Source organism: Choloepus didactylus, chromosome 16 (assembly GCF_015220235.1).
Source record: "Choloepus didactylus isolate mChoDid1 chromosome 16, mChoDid1.pri, whole genome shotgun sequence".
Classification (NCBI taxonomy): domain Eukaryota; kingdom Metazoa; phylum Chordata; class Mammalia; order Pilosa; family Megalonychidae; genus Choloepus; species Choloepus didactylus.
The window spans coordinates 51771606-51785247 of NC_051322.1; positions in this window are offsets into that span (position 1 = coordinate 51771606).

The window sequence follows — 13642 nt, forward strand, 5'->3', positions numbered from 1 at the left end:
TCACAAAAAGACCATTAGGTAAACATTATTATCCCAAAATTACAGATGGAGATCACTGAGGTTTAAATTCACATCTATATAAATGGCTTAAATACTGTTTCACCTGAGAGCTTTGCTTATGCTTTTTCTGCTCCTTCCCCAGAAGACATTACAGCAAAGTTAAATTTGAGCAACATGGGTGGATTTAGTCTTTTCTTTCCTAATAGCCTCTCTTAGTATTACAATCATAATTTAACATTTAGCCCAAACTAGAGGCACAACTCTATACTTAATTTTCGGAGAAAAAAATACCAGGGGTTAAAACTCTTCTCCCAGTTCAATGAAGGATTTAACCATGGAAGGTTAGAAGAGCAAGACATTATTGTTTTTAAAAATTTATTAGAATTCAAGGCCAAATATTTGATTAGCTTATCTAGTCTGCCCTTCCTGACCCCATTCTCTTCCCAATTTTCTATAACTGTAGTTGATCACAAAATGAACAGAGCAACTCTGATGAAAATTTATCAAAATGAGGAAAAACACAAAACCCTAGCACTTTTCTCCTGTGAAGAAAACAACAATAATAAGGTTGCCTTTCCCTACAAGGTTCAATTTTTTTCCTGGTAGGTAGTAATTATTCTCCATGTTACAAATGCAGAAAGTAAGCCATGGTCTCCATGAGAATGAGTTTTTCTAGAAGCGTACAGCTGTGTCATTGATGGGTAAAATAGTAAACTGTGTTTCTGGATCTCAGATTCTCTCCCACTTGGAAACTCTCTTCAATTCAGAATACACTAAATTCACATATAATGACTAGATTTGCCCTGATATATCAAAATAGCTTTTCAATATTGTTCTCAAATATTCAACATGGTAGAAAATTACTAAATTATAAAAACTGCAACAATCACAACATATTACTCACATTAACCAGTGTAAAGCTCTACATGTCTCTAAATATCATCTATTTACACACAAATGAATTATTGCGACTATGATTTGACAACATTGAGTACAATACATTAAAAAAATTTATTTCATTATAAAAAATCCTAAATTATATTTAGAGTGAATTATGAACTCAGACTTTCAGAGCCTTCAGCAAATGGAAATACTTGCTCTTTTTTAGAGTACCTCCATGTTGCTGTAAAGAATATGGGCAGTTTCTCAAGGAGTCAGGAAATGGACAAAGAACCTATACCAACAACTACTTAGGAAGTTGTCTCCTCCCCCATTTTCCACACTTACCCCCTCTCTGCACACACATGCACACATAGATAAGTAAGACATGATGATTCAAGGATCTAGAAAGGAGGCAAACTAAACAAAATTTCAAACCAATCAGAGCCATAGGCAGCCATTATGTACACTGAACAAGCAAGTATCTTGGGTGAAATCACAAAGCAACTTTTTTTTTCTTTTTGTCTCTCAATAACCCTATCAAAATGATTCCTCTATTATCTCCGGATGAAATCAAGGCCAGTGCCACTGCTTTTCTTATCACTCTTAGTTCACAAAACATGGCCTCGATTTAGCAATTATAAACAGTCAAAACTACAAAAAATTTCATTTAATGTTGAAATTTCTTTATCCCTAATGTGGGCCTGGGATAATCAGGAAGCCTGCAGCTAGAGAAAAAGTAATGACCTGCTTCTGTCTTTCTCCACCTGGTGGGTGGTGTGTATCCTCCCTGGAACCTAAAGAATGATTTCTCTTCTTTCAGAAAGAGCACAGAGATAAGAGGGGATGGAGAGTCTGACCGTGTTTTAAACAATAGTGAAGCAAAGCAAACATCATTTAGTTTCTTGCTCCAGGAGATACTTGTTCCAAGGAAAATGACTAAAGCAGTTTATTTATTCAGGCCAACTGCTTGCTCATCATGACTATTCAAACGTCCATCAACATACAGCTTGCTCATCAAGGCTGGCATCGTGACCCTCATCTTGTTCTACTCCTCCAATCCAAAGCAAGTATAACTGCCCTGTCCCAGGTAGCTTCTGCCTTAAAATCACCCAGCCCAGGCTCTAAACCCACATTTACCTTTCACTAACTTTCCCTTTTTGAGATGATTCTAAGGCTCTCTCAAGATGGTGTTCTCCTTAGCTGCATTAAACTTCATAAACGGAGCTTTGCTTCACCAACTGGTTTTCTGGAATGCTTTGGAGTGGGGGTGAGATTTTGACATCCTCCCACCCAGATATCAGTATTCTGGTTGGTTGTCTATTCCTTCCTCAACTCCTCTTAACCTGGCATGCCTTCAGTTTCTCTCTGCTTAAGTCTTTAGGTCCTTTCAGGCAACCTACGGAACAGAACCTAAAAAAATAACACTGTGTTTCCACTTGAGGAACAGCTTTGGTCCTTAAGAAACATTTTTTTGCCTGGACAAATCAGCGTACAGAGCAGAGCAATCTTTAATCTTTGGATACCCCAAGTGGAAGTTGGCTAATAGTCCACTGTGTTCCCCAAAACAATACAGAAGAAGTGTGAAACTCTTTGTAACATGTCCTTAAAGTACATTCCATGAGGCTTGGGGTCAGGAGCTAGCACAACAGACATCTTCCTCCCTCTTAGGTTTTACAACTAAGATGATGTCTTAGAAGAAATAGTCCTCAAAAATCCTCCTATAATTTCCACACACAAACTCTTATACCCTCAATATGAATGAAAACTTTAAGAGATCTCTAAACAGCTTTGAGAATCTATGCTGTAAATATGTTATAAGCAGCCTGTTTCACAATAATTGACTATAGATAATAAAGCTCCCTATAAATTTAGGCAAAGCATTCATTTTACTTTAGTTGTTATGGTGTTGCTCATTTCCCCTGAAGGCAGGTTTCTCCTTCTTCCATGGTAATATATTTTTTGTTGTGCATCCTAGAGACTCAGCTAAGGACTGAATGTCCTCTCCTCCTTTGCAGCTAGTTGTGCCATATGTCTAGGTTCTAACCAATGGAATGAGAACATAAATGATGTGTACAACTTTGCCATTTCTCAGGGAGAAGCAATTGCTTACCTGCTACTTCTCTTCCTTCCTTCCTAAGCACTTTGTTATGAACCTGGGGTGACCTCGCTTTAACCATACAGATGAGGGCAACATACTAGGGGACAGAAGAACAATAGAATGGATGGAAACTAAGTCTCCAGAAACCAGGTCAAGCAGAACTGCCCAACTCTAAATCATACCTGTGTGAGGAAAACAAAAAAATTCTATATTGTTTAAATCTCTCTGTTACAACAGCCTAACCTGTATACAAATTAATAAACCTTTCTATTATACATGTATAACAGAGTTAAATCCTAACTGTAGCACTACCAAAAAAGGAAATTAATGTATGGAGAACATGTAGAAATGAGAGGCGTAATATAAACACGTAATATATGTTTATTTAAAATAAAACTTCATGCTAACTTGAAGAAGAAGAAAACAACATGTTTCTCATTCACAGTTTCAACAATTTCTCTGACCCTTGTTGTCATTTACTACATGAGATGTTTTCACTAGATGATTAGTAAAGTGGTTCTAGTCCAAAAATCTAGTACATAATTCCCATTTTTTGCAGAGGTATTGAGGTGACTGCCTGCCAACATTCTCATGCCCTTCCACACACATCTCGTAGTTACCTCAGCTTTTGTGTTTCTTTTTTTCTCTTGGTTATTTTACCCATCATTATTTATTTTCCAAGCTTAATGTTCAGATGATTCACATGTGGTTTGTCCTGTTTCTAACTCACCTCTATGGCATTATCACGAATACAAGTTGTAGAAATAATTTCCCACCAACCACATGCTGGAAAAGGAAGAAGAGGAAAAAAAAAAAAGACTCTTACATCTGATGTTGCTTTTTCAATTTGAAAGTTACATGCTCAACCTGAACATAAACTGAGATTCAGACAATTTTCCAAATATCTAATGAACCAGAGGGGCAGATCCACTGGGAGTCAATTTGCTTGAGACTTTTCATCTAAAGAAAAAGAGGGAGTGGGATTTCTTGGGGAGTCCTTGGTAACAAGTAGAGGGATAGGGTGAAATAGGGCAGTTGGTTTAGACTAGGTGAATACTATATTTCCATAAAATGGTTGGCACATTAATTTTAATCAAGGAATTCCTATAATATTATAATATTAGTTACCCAGTCAGAAGCACATGGTGGGGCAATTAGAAATGGACAGACTTCCCTGCACTCAGTATCACTGAAGTTGGATGGTAAGCAATATAGTCCTCTCAAGTAGCAAGTTGAGCTGCCTAAAGCTCCAGTGATTAATACTCACATGCCAAAATGTCTTCTTGTTTAGCTGTTGGTTTTCCCCGTTGGTTTTTGGCATAAGATAGATATTGAAGAATGTTGCAGAGCATACCTTAGCTAAAAGTCTGAAATAAAACAACAAATTTGAATGGACTTTGGGACTAAGTAAAAAATATATTTCTGAGACAATGAATGTAATTTTCTCCTGGAAAGTTAACAGACAGACAGGTGTTAACTATAAAGTAAGAAGATCTCAGTTCTTTCATTACATCGTGACACAGCATCAATAAAAGAACCTCAGGTAGCTTCCTTTTACATTCTCTATTTGGCATAAATGTAAAAATGTGTCTTCTTACTTTTAGTTTCTAGGATTATGTAGCCAAAACCACATTTCTTTAAAATTACCTTTTTTGTCACTTGTCATTTCAGTGATTCACTGGCTTAATATGAATAATCTCAAGACTTGAAATTTTCTTTTGATCCTATGTCCCCAAAATATTTTTTTCAGAAAGTTGGATTACATCTGCATAATAATATTAAAACTTCAAAAATTTATGAACTACCAAATTCCTGTTTATAATGTATCATCTCATAATTATTCATTTTTAATACGAGATCTGGAAAACTATGTTTACGTGGCATTGCTGAATCATCCTTCCTATTCCCAAAAGAATGTCTTGTACAAACAAACAAAGAAATCTCATTTTTTAGTGATCTAAATGGTACTTAATGTTCACTTCCATATTTGCTCTGTAGCTCTGAATCACTATGCTTCTAAATTATAAAAAGAGAATATATTTTCTCATAATAGATGTAGAAAAAAATCTAAAGACTTGAGTAAACACAACGTGCTGTGCTAAAGTATTTGATTTTTTCAGTTGTGAAACATTTAGGATGAGTCACAAAATGTCTACCTGTTTGTGCACCACTTTTTTGTCATACTGACACATTAGGATTTTGATTCTCTGGCATTCCAGAATAGGTAATGGGAAAGCGTCAGGCTTGTTCAGTGATAGGAAATGACACAAGAGGACATCCCAGGAGAGCTCAAACAAATTGTATCTAACAATGTACCTCCTATCTCAGAAGACTATTACTGGTCACACCTATGGCTGCTCATTTTGTTCATTTCAGGGGGATCTAAAAGGCAGCACCGAGCTCCTCACAACCTCTCAGAACAGAAAGACCTGGAATTATGTTTCAGTTACCTTTTGCTGCAAAACAAATGACCCCAAAACTTAATGGCATAACATTACAATAGTCTTTTATTCTCCCTCGTGGGTTCCATGGATCAGGAATTTGCCCAAGTGGTTCTAGCTCAATGTGTCATGCGATTGCCATCAGATGTTGTTTGGAGCTGCAGTCATCTGAAGCTTGACTGAGACTAAAGAATCTGCTTCTAACGTGGCTCACTCACATGGCAAGTTGGTGCCGGCTGTTGGTCAGAGACCTCACTTCCTAGCCACATGGGCTCCTCCACATGGCTGCTTGAGTGATCTAACATTTTGGGTACTGGCTTCTCCCAAAATGTGTGATACCAGGGACCAAGGTAGAAGCTGCAGTGCCTCTTTATAATGTTGCCTCAATAGTCACACAGTGTCACATCCTCTGTGTCCAATTAATCACTCTGACCACCTCAGATCCTTTATGAGAGCAGACTACACAAGGGTATAAATACCAGCAGGAGAGGATCATTGGGAGATGTAATAGAGAATGGCTAAAACAGATTATTCAAAGTTTATGTGCTTTTTAATTTTTAATTTCTTAACCCCAGAAATATAGAGCTGTCTTAAAAGTTAAAAGTTTCTATCACATGAACCCTTTCCTATAATTAGAAGGAATACATCTTTTAATGTATGCCTTTCCCATCCCTTGACAGGCTACATAGATAGGAAGGTAGTTAGATAGGGAGGTAGGTAGATAGGCAGATAGATAGATAGATAGATAGATAGATAGATAGATAGATAGATAGATAGAAATTTTCCCTGAAAGATAACATTTAGCATTACCAAATGTTTGGTAAATGTGAAAAAAATCCCCACTCATAATGCTATCTACACAACTCTTCATTTTTCTATACACTCAGTATTTGTTAATATGCATAAATACATTATTTACATGGTCACAGTAATTATGTAAGTATAATTTTATATCCTGTCTTTTTAGTTAGAATTGACTTAATATTGTTCATGTTACACAGAGTATTCATAATAATGATTATTAAAAAGCTTGATGTCATACTATGGGGATACACGTATCTATTTAAATTATTAATCAATGGGAATTCATTTCACCACCAAACCATCTCACTAGCTTCTCCTCTAAACAGCTATGCAGAAATACCTTTACTGCATTCAAATACGTAATTTAATAGACAGTACCCTGAACATGTTGTAATGTAATTTCCTATAATCGTTTCTTTTTAATAGACTTCCTGTTTTCCAATTATTGAAAAATTCATTAAAGGTGGCAATATTTTCTTAATAGAATTCATAGATATTTTCATGCAAATGAGCATTTTAAATCCGAAATATTTTCTTAATTTGCTAAATGACAAACATTGGGATTCTCAGTTTAATTGGAAGGCAAACAACACATGCTATAGGCAAGTGACAGACACAAGAGAGTTTCTGCCAGCAGGGAAAACGAAGTGTAATAAGGAAGAAAACTCCCAATTGATCTAACTCAGAGCCCAGAAGAGCTTTAGGAATGCCTGAGAATTAATCTTCTATTTAACCAGAGTGAAAGGAGACAATTAAGTTTAAGAAAAATAAAATATAAATGAGCAGATTTTTATTTTCTCCTTAGCAATATTCTAGCCAATTTCCTAAAGTCAAGTTTTATAAAGCCAAACTTAGCTTTAGAACATTTTATTCTTTCACTTGGAAAGAAGAAAAGGTGATTTGAGGCTGCATGTTTAACTTTGGATTATAAAATGATGTTTAAATTAAAATACAAATGGATAATCATTTAAAAATGTCAAACTTGAAAATTACATGTTGAAATTAACGTGATGTTATAATTATTGGTTTACATGCCTTTCTTCCTCTATTAACCTGGGAATTCTGTCAGAGTAAAATTCATCTTGTAGTCCTGTCACCAAGAACACTGTCTGGCATATAGACGCTTAAGAAACATTTGCTAAATTAATTTTTTTAAATTGTCTTCTAATTTGAATGGAAGTAGAGAATCTCAGCTGACTGAATATAAAACTCATCTCTGTCCTAAAACTTATCTCTCTCCTACTTCATTCCTGTAATTTCAACATCTTGAATGATCTGATTTTGGCAGTTGATAAGATTAGTCAAGTCATCTATTGTTATTGATTGAAGAAGATGTTTCTAGCATTGTTTTCCTATAATCACTTAAAAATTATATAGGATTAAAGAAAGCCTATCTATGAAAAAACTTCATAGACATGTTAAGAATTCAAATAAAATAACGACTAAAACCACCATTTCTGCCACATCTTCAATTTCACTCTAAAGTTAAACTCTTCTAAGTATTTGTGTTTCTAGTTTTTTAATGACGATTACCTCCACTTGTCTAAATAGTTAACTTCTATCACTTTGCCCATATTTGTTAGCTTTAGACCATATTTATTCTCAATCTTGGAAGACTGGGATTTTGTCCAGTTGAGCACCTCCTTCTCCCACTGTTTGAGTTACATTATCATTTTTAATTCTTCTGCTGGTTACCTTTGGAAACTTTAAATGATAGGCTTATATTTCTATTCCTTATCCCTTGACTTCAGTTGGTATCTTCCCTCCCTGTTGGAAGAGGAAATCCTCTATGGTTTCTCACTGTATATATCCTGTTGGGTATGCCAAGAACGCAAGGCCCTGATGACCTTTGACTGGGTCCTATTTGCAGAGAGTAACCTGGGGTGAAGAAGTAAAGTCTCCCTTTGGGGCAAAGAGCAGTCTTGCTTAATAACTGCTATAAAGGATGGAGATTTGCCAAGTTAGGTTTCCTCAACTGAGCAGCTGCTTGTGTGACGTTCCAGACAGACCCATCCATATGGCTCTTGAGGGGCAGAGGCACTGACTCATGCATGCTGCTCATGCAGCTTGCTGTGCTGTGAGTGAGTAATAAGTCCTTTGTCTCTGACCCAGGAGTCTTGGGTCTTCTACTGCATCTATGAAACATTAACAGGTTAACTTGTAAGTAGGGTAAAATCAAATCCCAGGCCCCACACCATTCCCCCTCTGTGAAAGATGATGTAACATGAATTTAGCCTCCACCTTTCCCTCAGCCTACCTTAGCTCATATCCAACCAGAGACACATGTCATTCCTTCAATCAGCTATGTTTTAGTTTGTACATTATCAAGGTTTATAACATTTGCAACTTATTCTTACTCCTAAATTATATTTTTTTGCTTAGTCCTAAATTATGCAATCTGAAATCCAATAAACAGTTACATAATTAATAATAATTAATAATTTAGTGTTCTAGGGTTTTACGTTTTTCTCTGATGGTCCAATGTCCTACTCCCTGAACCACCCTAAAAAGATTGTTCCTAGCAGCAGGAGACCCTTCAGTGTGAAGAGTTGTATCCTTCCTGTAAAGGAAATATTCTATTATTTACCTGATATTTTCATCCATTTTCTCTGTTCTTTCTTTCTGTATGTACTTCTCTTAGCTGATTATTCTAGTGATTAGGCTGACCCTCCATGGAACTCATTTACCTATTCATCTATTTTGGCATCTTGTCTTTTGCTCTACATTTTTGCAAGCTCACTTAATGTTATGTTCCATAACAGTTTATTGAATTGCTAAATTTTCATATTATTGTTCATTTTTAACAATTCTTTCTTGTTCTAATTATAGCTTTTACAGCTGTCTAATTCTAGGTTAAAGGTTGTAATGAACTATTGCATCTCTCAGACAGTGTTTGTTAGATTTTTTATAGTTTTGAAAAATTCCTTCTGTTTCAAGAATTACTCCTTTTCTTTGCCCAGGGTAGTTTTTATTCTTAAAAAATTTTTCTCTCTTTCACGCTGTTTTTTCCCTCATACAACTGTGATTTGAGGTGTGCAGTGATGCACAGGAATATAAAGCCCCAGGGCCCTTGCACTTACAACCTGGAAGGGCCAGCCCAGCTTCAGAGTTCCCTCAGGGAACTCGGTGTCCTGATTGTGACTGGACCAGAGCCCTGCTTTTCCCTCTACATTTCCTTACCCTACAGACTTTGATTCCTGCACACTCTTCTTCATCTCAGAGTCTGCTTCCTGGGAAACCCAACCAGCAACAAGTGATTGTTGGCTTCTCAACATTTAAAAATGTAAATTGGGAGTTAGTGTGAGTTTCCTCTGCTATTAGGGAAAAAAGGTAGGTTTCCCCATAATCCTCTACCCTGATGGGACACAATTCTGGGAGGGGTTCATGGCATCTCACCTGATAGGCTTTAATTTAGGGTCAGTGAGTTGGGAGACTGCCTGCCTGTGGAGCGAGTTACTATGTGGTGCATCCAGGGAACACAGGCTCAAGCACAACAGAAACTTTCAACAAATGACCACTTTTATTACTTACACAGCACAAAGGGTCCAAAAGAGCAGGGGAAGAGATCCTAGCATGTCTGGTCTCTCGGGGGGCCAACTGCTTGGGTTACGGAGAATGAATGGCGGCTCTGCATGCCCTACTTTGGGTTAGAGAGAGAGACAAGTTTGTGTTGCCCAAGGGAAGCATATTTATACAACCCAGGGGGAGGGGCCCTGCCACTGGGAATTCCCACCCTGTTAAGTAGCTGGAACTGCTTGTTCCCTGTTTTGGGTTTAAGGTGTGACCAGGGCATTTCATTATGCCAAACTTCTACCCCAGGTGGTGGAATGGAAACATAATGAGATATCTGTACACAACTGAAAAAGTGGGGTTAGTGGTAGGCAAGGCTGGGAGATGACTTCTGGTGTGTCCTTGCCATTGGAGGTGTCGACCCTCAAATGTCAGATTGAGGAGGGCTCTGCTTGCTGTCACAATTTTGACTTTAGAGGTCTTAGCTCCACCCAAATAAATTTTAGATAAAAATAGTTTGGATTTTTTGTGTTTGTTTGTTTTGGGGAAGCCTGGTGGTAAATCACTGGAGGATAGAGGAATCAACATTTCTATATAAAGAATGTCAACTAATTCCTTTGTTTTTAAGTTAATTGTTTTTTTCTCCCTTCATCACAATTGTTCCCTAAAACTTTTCCATGTTTCTAACAGCAGATCTGTTCTCACTGCTGCTGGAGATCCCTCTAGAATATTCTGGGCTTTGGTGTCCTCTGCTCTGTTTTCTCCGTTAACACTCTGCCATCCTATTTCTAACTTAGAGAAACGTGTTGAAATATCTCATTCCCTGTTAGCACCTTCCTACTAGTCTCTTCATTGCATTTAGTGTATATTTCTATACTTTTATTTCAGTGGGCTCTAAAAATGGATTAGAAGTGAAAAAGTACTCAGTATGTTTTCCTAAGCTGAAACTGTTCTACCAATTTAAACATTACACACTTAACTGAGATTTTTTCTATAGAATGGATAGCATCAATAGAATGTGGTAGCAATAGCACTTTCCAGAAAACCAGGAAACTTGCATTTTAGTTCATATTTACAAATAATTAGCCAGGTGGCATTGGGCAGATAACTTCACTAGGACTCCTGTTTTGTGCCCCAAATCCTTGAGTTCTGCTGATGACTCAAATGTTCATTCAGGTATAGCTCTTTAAAATTTGGGGTACATTTTTAAAAAGTTATGATGATTCCAGTTTAAATACAAAGCTATGGTGAAAAGAATGAACAAAGGCAAAACCTTACTTTCTCATAACACTTGAAGGCTAATACTTTAATGCTTATTGAGAGCACCAGAGTTGAATATCACTTAGATGTCAACTAGGAGTATTAGGCTTTAATAGCTGTAGTATGTATGTTGGGATTGGCCTAATTTCTGGGGAACTCACTCATGTTTGTTAGTGCTTTAAATCATCTCGCAGTTATCTGTTCTTAAGTGTCCACAAGCCAGTTACTGATATGTCCCTTGGAGCCCAAATGTTCTCTAATTGTAGCTCTGTTTTTCACTCAAAATTGAATTTTTTGCATTCGTGTATGATTTGATGCAGAAGCGGCATTCCATAAGCTTCATTTGCTTTTGATTTGGGCATTTCAAAATTGTTCTGGCCAGATTCCCTATTACATGCCAATTAAGCTTATTTTCATGAATCTGCGTCATCTACAACTTATTGAACAAAGCATGGAAACAAATTACCTTTAAAAATGAGTAAAACTGGGGCACAGGTCAGACATGAATAAGTCTTTATTTAGTAATTGAAGTGTCTGATACAATTCCAGCCTTTTAAACGTTAGTCATCTATGTTGGATCTGAGGCGGGAAACTGTAAAATCTCTGCTCCAATATATTTGCTGCCAACTATTATAATAAAGCTTTAGATTTTTTTACTGTGAATAGATAAATTTGCATATAACTAGAAATACAGTGTCATAAAATTCCATCAGAGAATGAGTATCTGAGCTGATTAGTGACTGATAATGACCTCTGACTTCTGTGGCAGAGTGAAGCGTTTTGGTGTTTCAGCTTTCCTTCATTGGAACATCTTTGTGTATTCATTTTAATTGAATGTCATAATTATTTTTCTAAAGTAGTCAAGTAGGAAATATGTAGAAGTAATAAATGCCTTAATTTTAAGGAAACAATAAAACAAGGATTATCTTAAAAATGTAGAACTGAAAGAACTTTCCTGGCCATCTACTGCCAGCTCCCCTAACAAGAGTCTACAATATGTCCTCAAAATAATTTCCTTAATAGTTTTGATATTGGAAAACAAACTTTATCTCTAAATAGAATTTATATTTTTACACTTTAATTTCTTGAGTTATGTCATTAAGGGTCTGGACTGTTGGGTCAAATTTAGATTTGGAAACTGGCTCTACTATTTACTAAGTACGTGAACCTGGGAAATTACTCAACCTCACTATGCCTCAATTTTCTCGTCTTTGAAATGCAGATAATATTTCCCACTCTTAGGGTTGATGTAGATATTAAACTCATTTTTACATGTTAATTAATTACTAAGAAAATTCTTGGCACATATTCAGAATATAAATATTCACCATAATAACAATTATCTCTATTATTATGAAAAAAGAGCACATATTTCATTATCATATTTTTTTAGATTACTAAATCACCATGGCCTTTTTCACTTCAAGATGAATATTCTAATGCTTATAACCTTTCATATATCCTAATAATTTTTCAATATTTAATCATTATAATTTTATGTGAAATAATGTTTATTTAGTGAATCCTATGTGCCAAAAATTATGTAAAATAATATGAGGAAGGAAATTACTTGAATGGAGTTCCTTGTCTTCAAGAAGCATACAAGTTAATAGACTGTTACCCACATGATAAGAGAAGAATAGACTATGTGGACAGAGCTTTAGTTTAGTTACAGTGATATAATAAGAACAGTGTAGAAGAGATGAAATCCCAGTAAGTTGATAAGAAAAGATAGGTGGCATCTGAGATGGGTTTTGAAGCATGTGAAAGCTTTCAAGAGATAGAGATCAAAGAAGGCCATTCAGGTAGAAATTAAAAATTAAAAACCCAGAGAAAATGCATAAAATAGAAAGTCCAGGTGTGCTGAGGTGAAGGCAAATAGTCTATTAGTCTAATCCACCTAGAATTCAGAATTATTTAAAAGGAAAACATTCCCATAGTCACAAGGTTAATTAATTCTTATTATTTTAATACTATTTATATATGGACATCATAAAACTAGTCTTAAGTATCACTTGTTATAGTCCTTACTGAACTATAAAATTAAAACTTGATGTATTAAATACAAAGAAATCTACAAAATCAGTAAAATTTATAATAAGAACATCAATTTAATATGATGATGCTGCTGAAATAAATCACTGTTCATAATATAAAAATGTTAGTGCGGAGGTCCTTTTGAATTTTTCATTTGCCTTGAGAAAACAGTTCTCCCCCAATTCTTCTAGAACCAAAGAAACCCTTTTCTGCAGAGCACACCAAAATATCATTTAGCAATCATTTGATGCTGTTACATTACTTACATATTAACCCAGTTTCTCTCCTTTTCTAATTTCCCCCTAACATTTAAAGTAGTCACTCTTGGTGCTAATATAATCATAAACCCAAATGCAAACGCAATATGAAAACAATGCAATAGATGGCAAAATATGATTTCATACGCTATGGAGAAAGGAAAAAGCATCCCCAACATCTCTTAGCTGGGAGCTGGCCTGGCCCCCATAGCTAGACTGTGGCATTCTCCTATTGAGCATAAATATTTTTGTAGAACCCACCAAGAAAGGCTTCTCTGTGACCAGGATGGAACCAGACAAAAACAACACCCTTTCATAATCATGTCTGAGCACAGATAAAACAGATAAACACA